Raw genomic sequence first — 11,473 nt, 5'->3', positions numbered from 1 at the left:
ATGGGCCTTTTCTGGTCAAACTTTTATGAGCCCTGAGAAATGGGTGCAGACTTTTTGAGGCCCTCTGACGTCCACCATTCCCCCTGGGGCCTGTGGCCCAGGCCATGGGAGTGTGGAGGACACCAGAGATGGGGGACAAGCCGAGGGACCTGCTGTCCCATGCCATTAGGGAGACTGTGGGCCTCTCCGGGCACAGCATCCTCACTCGTTTAAGACAGAGGGCCTCCTTCACCAGCACTGGTGGCAGCAGGAGGAAAGAGGACCACCAACTGTGATGGGTGGGCCATGCTGTCCAGGACCCAGGGGTCCAGGGAGAAATCAGAGGTGTCTTCCCTCCAGGGGAGATGCCACAGAAACAAACAAGAGCCTAAGCCTGTGGGAGCTCCATGAAGGCCTGCACCAGACAGAGAGTGTTCAGGGAAGGCTTCCTGGAGAAGGGCAGCCATGGCTAAGCCCTGAAGGGTGAGCCAGGCAGACAGTCCAAGAAACCATCTTCAGGGTGGAGGGACCCACATGAGCAAAAGCATGGAGGTGTGCGACAAGGCCTGCTCTGCTGAACATGGTGCTGGCTGAGTGGCTTCCTTCCAGAAGTTTCAGGGTTTTGATCTGTGAAATGGGGTGACAGTGCCCGGCTCCCCAGGCTCCTGCAGGCATCTCCCTGTCGCTCCCAGGAGCACAGTCCCTGCACTGCACCCTCGTCAAACCCACTTGCACTTGGCCCTCAGCCCCAACTCCCACCACCCCCTCCAGCCACATAGACCATTCCTAGTAAGCCCTCATGTTCTATTTGGGGCATACTGCCTAGAGTGCCTTCCCCAACCCTTCTCCATCAGGAGACTCCTGAAATTCCTCTTCAGCCCACTGAAGTAGCTAGCCTCCTCCAGGGAGCCCTCCTGGTTGTCCCACATAGCCTTAGACACTCCCTCCCCCTGACCCCCATGCCCCTTTGCCCTCCCATCTCAGCCCAGATCTTCCTGTGCCGTGTCTGTCTGGGTCCCTCCTAGAGAAGACTGGGCAGATCTGGGACTGATGGCCTTCTACACCCCATGTTACCCCCGCTCGCCTGAGTCCAAGTGGTGCGTGTGGTTTGTGTGAGAGACATGGGCGTGACCGCATTGGCAGGGCTACTGTGGGCTGCTCAGTGATGACCCCTGAGGGGTGGTGGTGGTGCTGGTGGTATTTCAGAGAATAAAAAGAAGGAAAATCTCTTCTCCATCCACTGGATCCTCACATGGATTTACCCTCATGTTACGATCCCCAGACAAGAGCTGCTGCCTTCAGACTCAGTTTTCTATGTAAGCAACGGTGGGGGATGTTAGGGTGACCCCATTCATCTTCTAAAAGGTTCTGCACCCAGTTCTGATGTGGGGGGCCTTTCCCCTACCAAGCAATTCTCAGACACCAGCGGGGTGTCCTACCATTCAACTCAATTCTGACACTGTCTATCCAGGGATAACGTCAGATTGCACAGGTTATGGGCCCAGCCCCAGACTGGGTCTGCCAGTAGCAAGCCCAGGTTGTCACTTCTGCCTGACCAGCTCTAAATTGGAGTTTTCCACAACCCTCTCCTTAGGTTTGATTCATTTGCTAGAGAGACTCACAGAACTCAGAGAAATATTTTACTTGCTGGATAACCAGTTTATTATAAAAGTATATAACTCAGGAATAGCCAGATGGAAGAGACAGTACGTGGGGAGGAGTTTCCATGCCCTGTCCAGAGCCTGTCCCCAATTCTCTATGTGTTCATCAACCCGGAAGTTCTCCAAACCTCATCTTTTTGGGCTTTTCTGGAGGTTGCATTATTTGGGCACTGGTGAGGGAGTACTGAACATTCCAGCCTCTAATCATGAGGTTGGTTTTCCCGGTGACTAGCCCCCATCCTTCTGTGCTTTCCAGGTCACCTCAACACTTAGGAAATTCCAAGAGTTTTAAGAGCTTGGTGCCAGAAACTGGGACAAAACCCAAATATGTTTCTTGATAAATCACAATTTCACAGCCTCCCAGCCCCACCCCTCAGTCGGGGCTCCCAGGGCCTCTCCTCAGTGCGGTGGAGGGGAGGGTCATCCTCTCCTCAGTGGGTGGGGTCAGGGTCAGGGTTGGGCCTTGGAGAGTGGGGGAGGGCTGGCACTCCTGTGCCCTGAGACTGCCTGAGCCTGCGTGTCACAAGGTGCCCTGGCTCTAGAATTGCACAGGATGGCCCCTGCCTGGGAGGCAGAAGAGAGTGGAAGGAAGTAGGTCCCTGTGGGACAAAGATGCAGAGGAGGTTCTGGGGTGAGAGTACTGGGGACACCTCCCTTCCAGGTCTTACAGTCCCAGCTGCCTATGGGGACAGTAACACTACTCACTCCTGAGAAATCCGAGGTCTTTGCGACCTCCCACCCACCCTGCTCAATGTGCTTCCTGCCCCCACCCCACAGGACTCACGTGGTTGTGGGCGGGTCTTTGTCCTCACGCAGCCCCTGGTCTCTGGCCCTTGACCTTGGGAGCCACCCAGTTCCTGCGTCTTTGACATTCCCAATGTGACCACCAGAGGGCAATCTGCAGCCGAGAAAGGATGTGGCCATAGGACCAGGCTGTGTGTCAGGAAGGGTGCTGGAGGGACAGACACAGGGAGGGCTGTGTGGGACTCTTCCTGCCTTTTTACGGCTGAATAATACCATGAGTTCACGGTCAGAAGGGAGAGAGACACTAAAGCCAACCTAAACCCCAAGAGGCAGGAGCAGTGATGGAGGAAGTGGGGCTGGGGAGAAATCAGCACTTCCAGGAAGCTTCCAGAAGTGAGGGATATCATAAGTCGGCAATCAGAGCAGGTGTGGAATCTAATATGCTCAAGGCTGGGGGGACACCGGGGCAGTGGTGGGTGTGTGGAATGGCCCACCCTTCCTGTGGAGTGGGGGAGGAAGGTATGTGAACTGCGCACACACACACACACACACACACACACACACACACACACACAGTCTCTGAGGACCAGGGAGTGCCGTCATCACAGCTCACTCAGCAATATGTCAGCCAACAAGGATTTTCTTTTAAGCCTACTATGTGCCAGGTTTTGTGCTAAGAGTTTTTAGAGATACCAAAATAAGGAAAAAAATTTTAAAACCTTCCCCTCAGAAAACAAAAACAAAAAAACAGAGCCAAGTGTAGCAGGAGAGACAGTCCCAGTCAGAGGTGCACAAACCACCCTTGACAGTGCTGGGAAGGTCTCAAATGCCATAGGGAGCGCAGCAGGCAGATCCCGGAGGGCTTCCCTGAGGCAGCACCTCCTGGCTGAGTGTGAGGGGTAAGGAGCTGGGCAGGGAGCATAGCTGGCATAGGAATGGGACATGCAAGACACTGGGTGTGATGCCGAAAGGAGGCCATGTGGCTGGGCAGGGGAACCTGGGGGAGTGCTCGGGACTGAGGGGGCAGTGGCCGCGGAAGGAGCTGTGTCCTTGCAGGCAACAGGGAAGTCTGCCCACTGCAGCAGGCCCAGGTTGGTGATTGGATTTCAGGGCTCAGGGTAGCCCCACTCTGTAGATCTGCTCCCTGTGCTGGGTTTGTGGGTCTGGCTCCTCCCAGCAGGCTCACTGGGCCCGCCTCATCTGGGATCACAGAGGGAGGGGCTGTCAGTGAAGTACCCAGCCGCCCCCCCACCCCTCCCACTGGGATCCCAGCTGCACGGAGAGGGAGGGTGGTCTGTGCGGAGGAAGCAGAGGCCCAGGTCGCAAGCCTGCCAGAGCTTATCCACTGGCTCCGCCCAGGCTAGGACATGGATGGGCCTCCTGCAGTGGCCCTACCCTTCTGGGGCTTTCCAGGGCGGGAGACTGACCTGCAGACGGCACTTTGGGGTGCCCTGTGTGCGCTAATGGAGGTGCGCATGCCCGGCAGGCTGCCAGGAGGCTGAGGCAGGCAAGGCCCCAGGGCGGGACCCTGAGAGCTGAGTCTGCAGGGTGCGGAGGGGAGGGGATTGCTGGGAGGCGGGTGAGCAGGGGCGGTGGGGTAGGGGTGATGGGGAGAATTTACAATCCCACTGGTTACAGCAGGTACCAAGACTGGCAGGTCCCACACCGGCTTGGTGTGGGGGGACCGGGATGGGGGGGGTGGATGGAGGCAGACAGCACTTGGACAGGAGCACCAGACAGGACGGCCTCTAATGCAAGGATGGGGGGGCCGTGGGAGGCCACTGCAGTGGGGATCTGGAGAGTGGCTGGCGGAGGGTACAGCCAGTGCGATGACTCCACGGCTGGAAGAAGCTGGGCACAGCCAAGGGTAAGCGCTGCAGGGGAGACAAAGCTGCAGAGGTTGAGATTTTCTAAAGTCGCCCACCCCCCTCCCGGGCGGGGTCCTAGGACCCCCTCATCATTTTAAGGCAGAAAGTTGATTAATCAGTTTGATTCCACTGGAGGAGAATCTGGTGCCTTAAATCACAGCGCTGGCGGCGGGTTCACTCCAGGACACGCTGTCTTCTGAGTTCCGTCTTCCTGTGTGGCTGGGATGGGGGTGGGGGGTCTGGCCCAGAGCCACCCCTCCCCCGCGGCGCATTGTCTGCCCTGCGGCCGGAAGCGACTCCTGCCCAGGGCTGGCAGGCTGTGGAGACCTTGAACCCCACAGCTCCACGGCTGCGCGGAGGCGGCCAGGGTCACGCCGCCTTCGGAACTCAGCCCACCGCTGGCCTGGAGAGCCGGGCTAGGGGAGGGCGACTGCCAGGGCCCCCAGGCCTGCCCAGAATCTTGAGGAAGGAGGCTGCACATGGCGGGCCAGCCCCTGCCTCCCAGCACAGCCATCCAGGCTAGGACCCCATCCCTGTCCCTCTGTCCACTCAACGCCCCTCAGGACCACCCAGTCACCCAGTGCGGAAGGGGTGGGGTGGGATTGGGGGGGGTGACCTACCCACCATTACCCCTGCTGCAAACACAGCCACCTTTCAGCCAAGACAGCAGGGGAGGACAGAGAAGAGAAAAGCCAAGACCTAATTTCCAAGTGAAATGACTCCTGGACTGGGTTTCCACCTCCCTAGGGGCAAATAAGCCAGGCTGAGGTTCCCACCGAGGCAGTGTGGGCACACAGGCCTCAGTCCCTGGCCTCATGGGAGTTCAGACCCTCGACTACAGATACAGGGATGGGGGAAGGGATGTGCAGAGGTCCCCTGGTCCCCATGGCACGCACCTTGGGCTGGGTGCTGCAGTGGCTGGGACACCCCAGCCTGACTCTACCCCTGCCGCCCCAGCCTGGGCAGCACAGAGTTCTTCCTCATAGGGCACCCTTGAGGAAAGATGGCTGCATCCAGCCAGACGAAGTGGATTGCATTTGTTCATGGCTGAGTTTGTACCTAAGCTCTGGTTGTAGCTGATGCTAGATCCTGGGCAACAGGTAAACTGAGTCAGCTCAGAGTTCTTCTCCATAGAACTGCCATAGCATCACCGCCAGGGGTGCTCAGCCTGACAGCTACCACTTGATATCTGTCATGTGTGGGTCCTTCCATCCTCGCAGCTTTGCAAATGCAGTGACCGCTGAGGAAGCGAGTGTGCGGGTGGAGGGGCAGACTTGACACCAAGGGGAGTTAGGGGAGCAGGGATCTGAGCCCAAGGTCAGGATGTGAGCATCCCAGGCTCCTGCTGGCATGCATTCCCTAGGGTGGAATTCCACATCGCTCAGGGATGGGGCATCTAAAAGGAGGCAGGGGTCACCTTGCCCAGAAGGGATTTGGGAGTGAAACAAAGATGCCAGAGGACATGTCATTAACAGCAGAGGTAACGGATGAAAGGAAAACGAGGGCAAGAGGAGGTCTAAGGAGAGCAAGAAATGAACTCACAGCTTTGGTTCAAAGCTCCCCAGCAGCCAAAGCAAAAAGGGAAAGCAGAGTTAGAAGGCGTTAGGTCTTAATCCTGAAGCTTTCCTCCTGGAGGTGACATGCGGATTGCGGGTCAGTGTGGAATCTCCTTCCACCCCATTCACTTTCTGAGCAACGGCTTGGGCCAGACTTGGGCTGGGCTTTGGGGCTGCCAGGTGAAACCCCAAATCAGGTTGCTGGGGCATAATGGCCCCCATTTGCCAGGCCCTTATCACATGCCCTTCACTGTACCTAGCTTTGTCCTCACAACAGCGTGGCCCAGTATCTGTCGCTTCTCCAATTAAGGAAAGGGGATGAAAGAGGCAGACTGTGCTATAGGCATGGCTGCTTGTGTCTTCTCAGCTTTGCGCAGCAATTTCACTCCACAGCCTGGGTGTGCTGTTTCCTCTTTGGCTGACTCATGGCCCAGTGATGGGAACACTGAATCCTCAGCATGTCCTTGTCACCCCATTATCCCAACCAATTGCCTCCGGGCTCTGGGCCTGCACTAGAGGACTTGGCTTCTGGACACTGCCACCTCTGTCCCCCCAGCCACTGCCCAGTCCAGGGTCTACTGCCTGCTTCCCTGCAGAGTGGCAGGTGTCCAGCCCATGAAGGCGGGAAAGTGGCGCAGTAGGAGTGAAGAGAGAAGGTGGCAGTTAAGACTGCGCAGAGAGACTGCTCAGAGATGCTGGGCGCAGACCTATGCGTACATGTGTGTTGCAGTTGCTGAGTTTGCCACTAACAGATGACCCCAAATCGTAGAGGCTTACATGGCCCTTTTATTAGGTTCATGGACTCCATGGGTCCAGAATTAGGATGGGCACAGCGGGAACACCTCATCTCTGCTCCACCAAGTTGGGGGGCCTCCTGGAGGTAGCTCAGTGTCTGGGCTGGAATCACCTGCAGGTGTCCTCACATAGACCTCTCCACGTGGCTGTCCCTTACCAACTGGCTTCCAAGAGCGAGGCAGAAGCATAGGGCTGTCACAGCCCAGCCCTTGGACCACATGGTGGCTTCTGCCACCTTCTACTTGGGGAGGAAGTCAGAGGCCCACCTAAATTAGACAACGCCCCTTAATGGGGGCATGGCAAGGAACCCTTTGTTGGGCTTCAAGCAGTATTGTCTGTGCTCTGTAACAGGAAGATACTGTGGCTGCTCTGGCTGGTTTCTCCCCACCCCTACGCCTGACGAGGAACTTTCTACAGTTGCAGTCTTGTTTCTTTGGGGCCTCTTTCCCCTTGCCTCTCCAGACTATTCTCCACGGACTGCGGCCTCCCTGGAGGCTGACCTGGACAGAAGCACCTGCAGGCTCCCTATGCTCTGACCATCTTGGGCTCAGCCAGTGGGCTGCTCTGGTGGAGACCTGGGCACCAGGTGGATGGTTGGCCTTCTCTCTAAGCTTGGGACCCTCTCGCTCCCTTGCCCCTCAGCCACCAGCCCCATCAAACGGCCCCTCAGTGCTGCCCATGCCTGGATTGCATTCTAAAACATCCCTCTTCAAATGACCCAAACTGATGGTGCTGCTGTCTGCCTCCTGCACACGGGCCTTGCTTGACACAGAACCACAGGCAGACAAGAGATACGTGCTCTGAGAGGGTAGCTGTCCAGGGCCTGTGTCTCCACGGGGCTCGGGCCAAGGGGCTGGCCTGCTGCCTTCCACTTGGTGGCTTGCCCCTTAAGCCTCCCACAGAGAAATCCTGCTTTGAGAAGGTCACTGCCCAGTGTGGGGACAGAGCTGTGTGTTTTAACTCCAGAAAGACCAGGCCCCAGTAGGGGAGCCGGCGCCAACTCAGACAGCTGAATAAACAGCCACGGTCACGTTTCCAGGCCCCCTGCAGCCTGGCCTCCCCACACTGGAGGCCACTCAAGGCCAGGAGTAGGACTGTAGCCCTCCGTAGAGATGGTGGCAGTCCCCCTTCCCAGCGCCAGGGTTGTACAACAGGCTCCTCAGTCTAGTGGACAGAAGGAGGGAGGAGAGAGGGGGTTGGCTGCCCCAGATGGGACATTCAGACCTGGCGTCCCAGGCCCAGCTCTGCCACTTTTGCCCAGGACCTTCTGAGCATGTCTGCCTCTCCCTGGCCTCCATATCTCCAGCTGTGGAAAGGACAGAAACACCCCCAAGTGTCCTATGGCCAACAAGGTAGTGGATGTCAAAGGTGATGGGATTAGAGGGGCGAGGGCGGGACCAAGCTGGGAAGCCTGAAGGGGTACTGTGAAGACCTGGATTGTCCCCAAGGGTGGGGAGCCACGGCTGGGCCAGAGCAGGGCCCACTTGGAGTTTTAAGAAAACGGCTCAGGTGGCCGCTGGTAGACAAATAGAGGAGGAAAGGGAGGGAGGGAGACTCGCCTGGAGGCCGTGCAGCCTGAGCCAGGGCTGGTGGGAGGTGGACAAAACTGGGGTTGGAGGGGAGGGTAGGTGGGCAGAGCCCTGGCGGGGTGCAGTGTCTGACTAGGCCAGACCTGGTGGACGGTGTCACCCTCACTGTCCTCTTGGCACTCGGAGACTCTACTTCCCAGGGCCCAATGGGCTGCATCATAAGAATGTGCCCTTGAGGAGACCTGGCCATCGCCTTGAGGAGATTAATTTTGATTTAACCCCCAAATAATAACGTGTCAACTTTCCTAATTGCATCCAGCTGTGCAGGGCCTGCAGGCCTCATGGCCGCACTCCTTCCTACCTCAATACCCCTGGCTTGGACCCAGGGAGAGAGACTCTGAGACACAGAGGTGACAGGAGCCACAGGCCCGTCTGTGCTAGGCCCCATGGGGGCCAAGTGCTCTCACCCGCTCATGGAGGCATCGTGGCCATCTGCCGAGGGGACACATGAATGGCCTTTCCAGCCATTGGCCGGAACGCCACTCACAGCACAAGCTCAGACCTTCCAGAGCCTGCCTGCCAGCCCTGATATCTCAATGCACGCCCAGCCTCCTACCCCCTACCCAAGTCCCCCGTGTGCTCTGAGGATAGAGACCGGCTTCACGGCGGCACCCTCTACCTGAGATGTCATGTACCTCTTCAGGGCCCAGCCCACATCCCCAGGAATGAGTCCTGCTCTCCTGCCCCAGGCTGCCCGGGAGGGTTGGTATCAGACTGGGAGACCCCAAGAGCAGGGTCACATCCTGTCCTCTCTAAACCCCTAGCCTTGGCTCATCGTGTCAACAACAACATGACCTGGTCAGCGTTCCCTGTGACCAGACACACGGTGTTTTCATTGTGCTAGGTCACCTCGCTCTGGGAACTGGGCACGGCTACTGTCCTTGCAGCACAGAGAGGACAGGCTGAGTGAGCTGCCCTGACTCCCCTCTGCCCAGGGCTCTCCTGCCCCTGCACCCAGGGCCCTGGGAGGGCGTCCCAAACAAACACTGTTCCCGTGAACTAGCCCTTCTCCTCCTCAGCTTCCCTCAATGGGGTGACCACTCCACCCCCATAAAACAGCGAACCCTGGCCTCCCCATCCCCTCCTCCCCTCCCATAGCCTCAAGCCCTAGGAGGCTGCTGATTGGGGTGGGGGGCACTTTTCCACTCGAGTTATCTGACTGCAAACACCACGAGCCACGTGACAGTCATCTCTCGGCAGGACTGACCCCTGACCGTCTATAACCGGGCAATCATGATGACTCCCGCCTATGGGAGCATGGGAAGACTCAGAGAAATAATGCAGGTGATGTTCTCAACCAGGGCTCCTAATAAGGGCACCGATGGCCCTGTGGGTGCCGGTATTTGTGGGTGCCCCAGCCCTGTGGGTTCCCAGGGTGTTCGATTGGGCCACCATGTGTCACTGTAGCCACCAGGGGGCAGCAAAGGGGAGCAGTTCCATAGGGGAGCCCTTGCTTTTGTGGCGGGGGTGGGAAGCAGGAGGGGGTGAAGGAGGCCCAGCCGGGTTGCTCCAGGCCGGCCCAGGAGTCTGGGCTGGGATCCTGGCCCTGCACTAACTCTTGCACGACTCAGGCCTCCGGTTCCCCTGTGCATGGGGCCTGGGTCTCTTCCAACGCGGAACTGAGGCGAGGCTGAGAGGCTTCCCCCCACACAGCTGCAGTCCCGGCCCGCAGACGTGGGGGGGCTCCTGGCGTCCATTTGAGGCCCACCCACACCCCTGCGCCTCCGGTCTGCAGATGGGGAAATTGAGGCTCAGCCAGGAGCAGGGGCTTGGCCTACGTCCCACAGCAAATCTGAGGCAGAGGCAGGACGGGCTGTGCTTGCAGACCGAGGCCTGTTCCCCTTGCCCACCACTAGCGTCCCAAATTCCAAGAGCAGGGGACCTGCTGGGCACATCCTGGGGGAAGTGACCCTCCTCGGGCTCCCCGTGCTGCCCAGTGAAGCATCTGTGGGCTCAGCACGCCCTGCCCCCGTGGGGCTGATGTTCCAGAGTGGTTTGAGTCCCTCTGTCCACATGGTCGGTCAGGGGCGGCTGGGTCACGCCGGTTCCTGTGGCCCCAGCCGCCCAGCACAGGACCTGGCAGGGAGTGGGGAGGTTTGGGGCGGCAGGGAGGTGAGTCACCCCTTGGGACACTTCTCCCTGAGTTCCTGTCTCTCACCAGCCTCCCCAGGGCAGGTCCCACCTGCAGAGGAGCCTGGGAAGAGAGAGGTGCGGGGCTTTACAGGGAAGGGGGGCCTGCTTCTCATGGGGCCAGGAGAGGTTCTGAGGGGGACCAGGGTGGACAGCCCCCACAGGCGTTTCCTCCTGTCTCGGGCACAGGAAGGCGAGTGCCTCGAGTTCTCTGCTCTGTGGCCGGAAAAGACTGGCGTTCCAGGCATATGCAGCTTGGCAGGTCGGAGTGAGCACGTGGTGAGACGCCCGACCCAGTGCATGCTGTGGGGCCTCCTCACCCCCAGGGGTGTGTTAACTCCTGTTCTGATGCTGGGCACAGTGTGCCCTCTCTGGGCCTCTGCTTCCCTGGGAGGTGGTGACACAGTCACAGAATGGGGGCCCTAAAGGTCAGTGTAAGGCTGCAGACCCAGGCCGGAGTCTGGGGGCTGAGCCAGTGCGAGGAGAGGAGATGAGTAAATGTCTGGGGTCCTCCAGCTGCCCCAGCGTGAGGCTGCCAAGCGTTCAGCCCAGAGTCCTGCTCCCCGCCTGGCCTTTCCGGCCTCCATTTTGGCAGCATCAGGGCAGGCAGGACAAGGAGGCTGGGTAGCCATCTTCCAGCCGGGCTGGGGCCTGGCCAGCAGTGCTTCCCAGAGGCCTCCTCCCGTGCTCCGAGCCGCATTACCTCATCGGGAAGCCATTCCGGAAAGGAGCTGCAGAGCCCCTGGGAGTGGAGGGGAGAGGAGCTTTCCAAGGGCCCTCCTGGCAGCCGCCAGTGCCAGACGAGGGCAGGCGTCACGCCTCCGGGTGTCTGCCTGCTGAGCGACCGCTGGGAGGGCAGCTGGCTTTTGTCAGCTTTTCGGGGTGACCGGGCTGGGCTGAAGCAGGCCGGCACCATGGCACTGCCCTTGGCCGGCTGGCTGCCAGGCAGGCAGAGGATTTATTTCAGGAGCCTGAACCGAATAGCTGGATAGGAGGGGAAGCCAGGTGCAAGCCAATAGCAGAAGCCAAGCCCTCCCCCCTTCTGGGCCTCAGTTTCCCCTCAATCCAATCCCCTCCCCCCTTCATTCTCGCCCTCCCCCTCCTGTGGCCACACGGAGCACTGGACATAAGCGAGCACGTGACCATGCTCC

Source organism: Rhinolophus hipposideros, assembly GCF_964194185.1.
Source record: "Rhinolophus hipposideros genome assembly, chromosome: 9".
Lineage (NCBI taxonomy): Eukaryota > Metazoa > Chordata > Mammalia > Chiroptera > Rhinolophidae > Rhinolophus > Rhinolophus hipposideros.
This window is presented reverse-complemented; position numbering follows the sequence as displayed.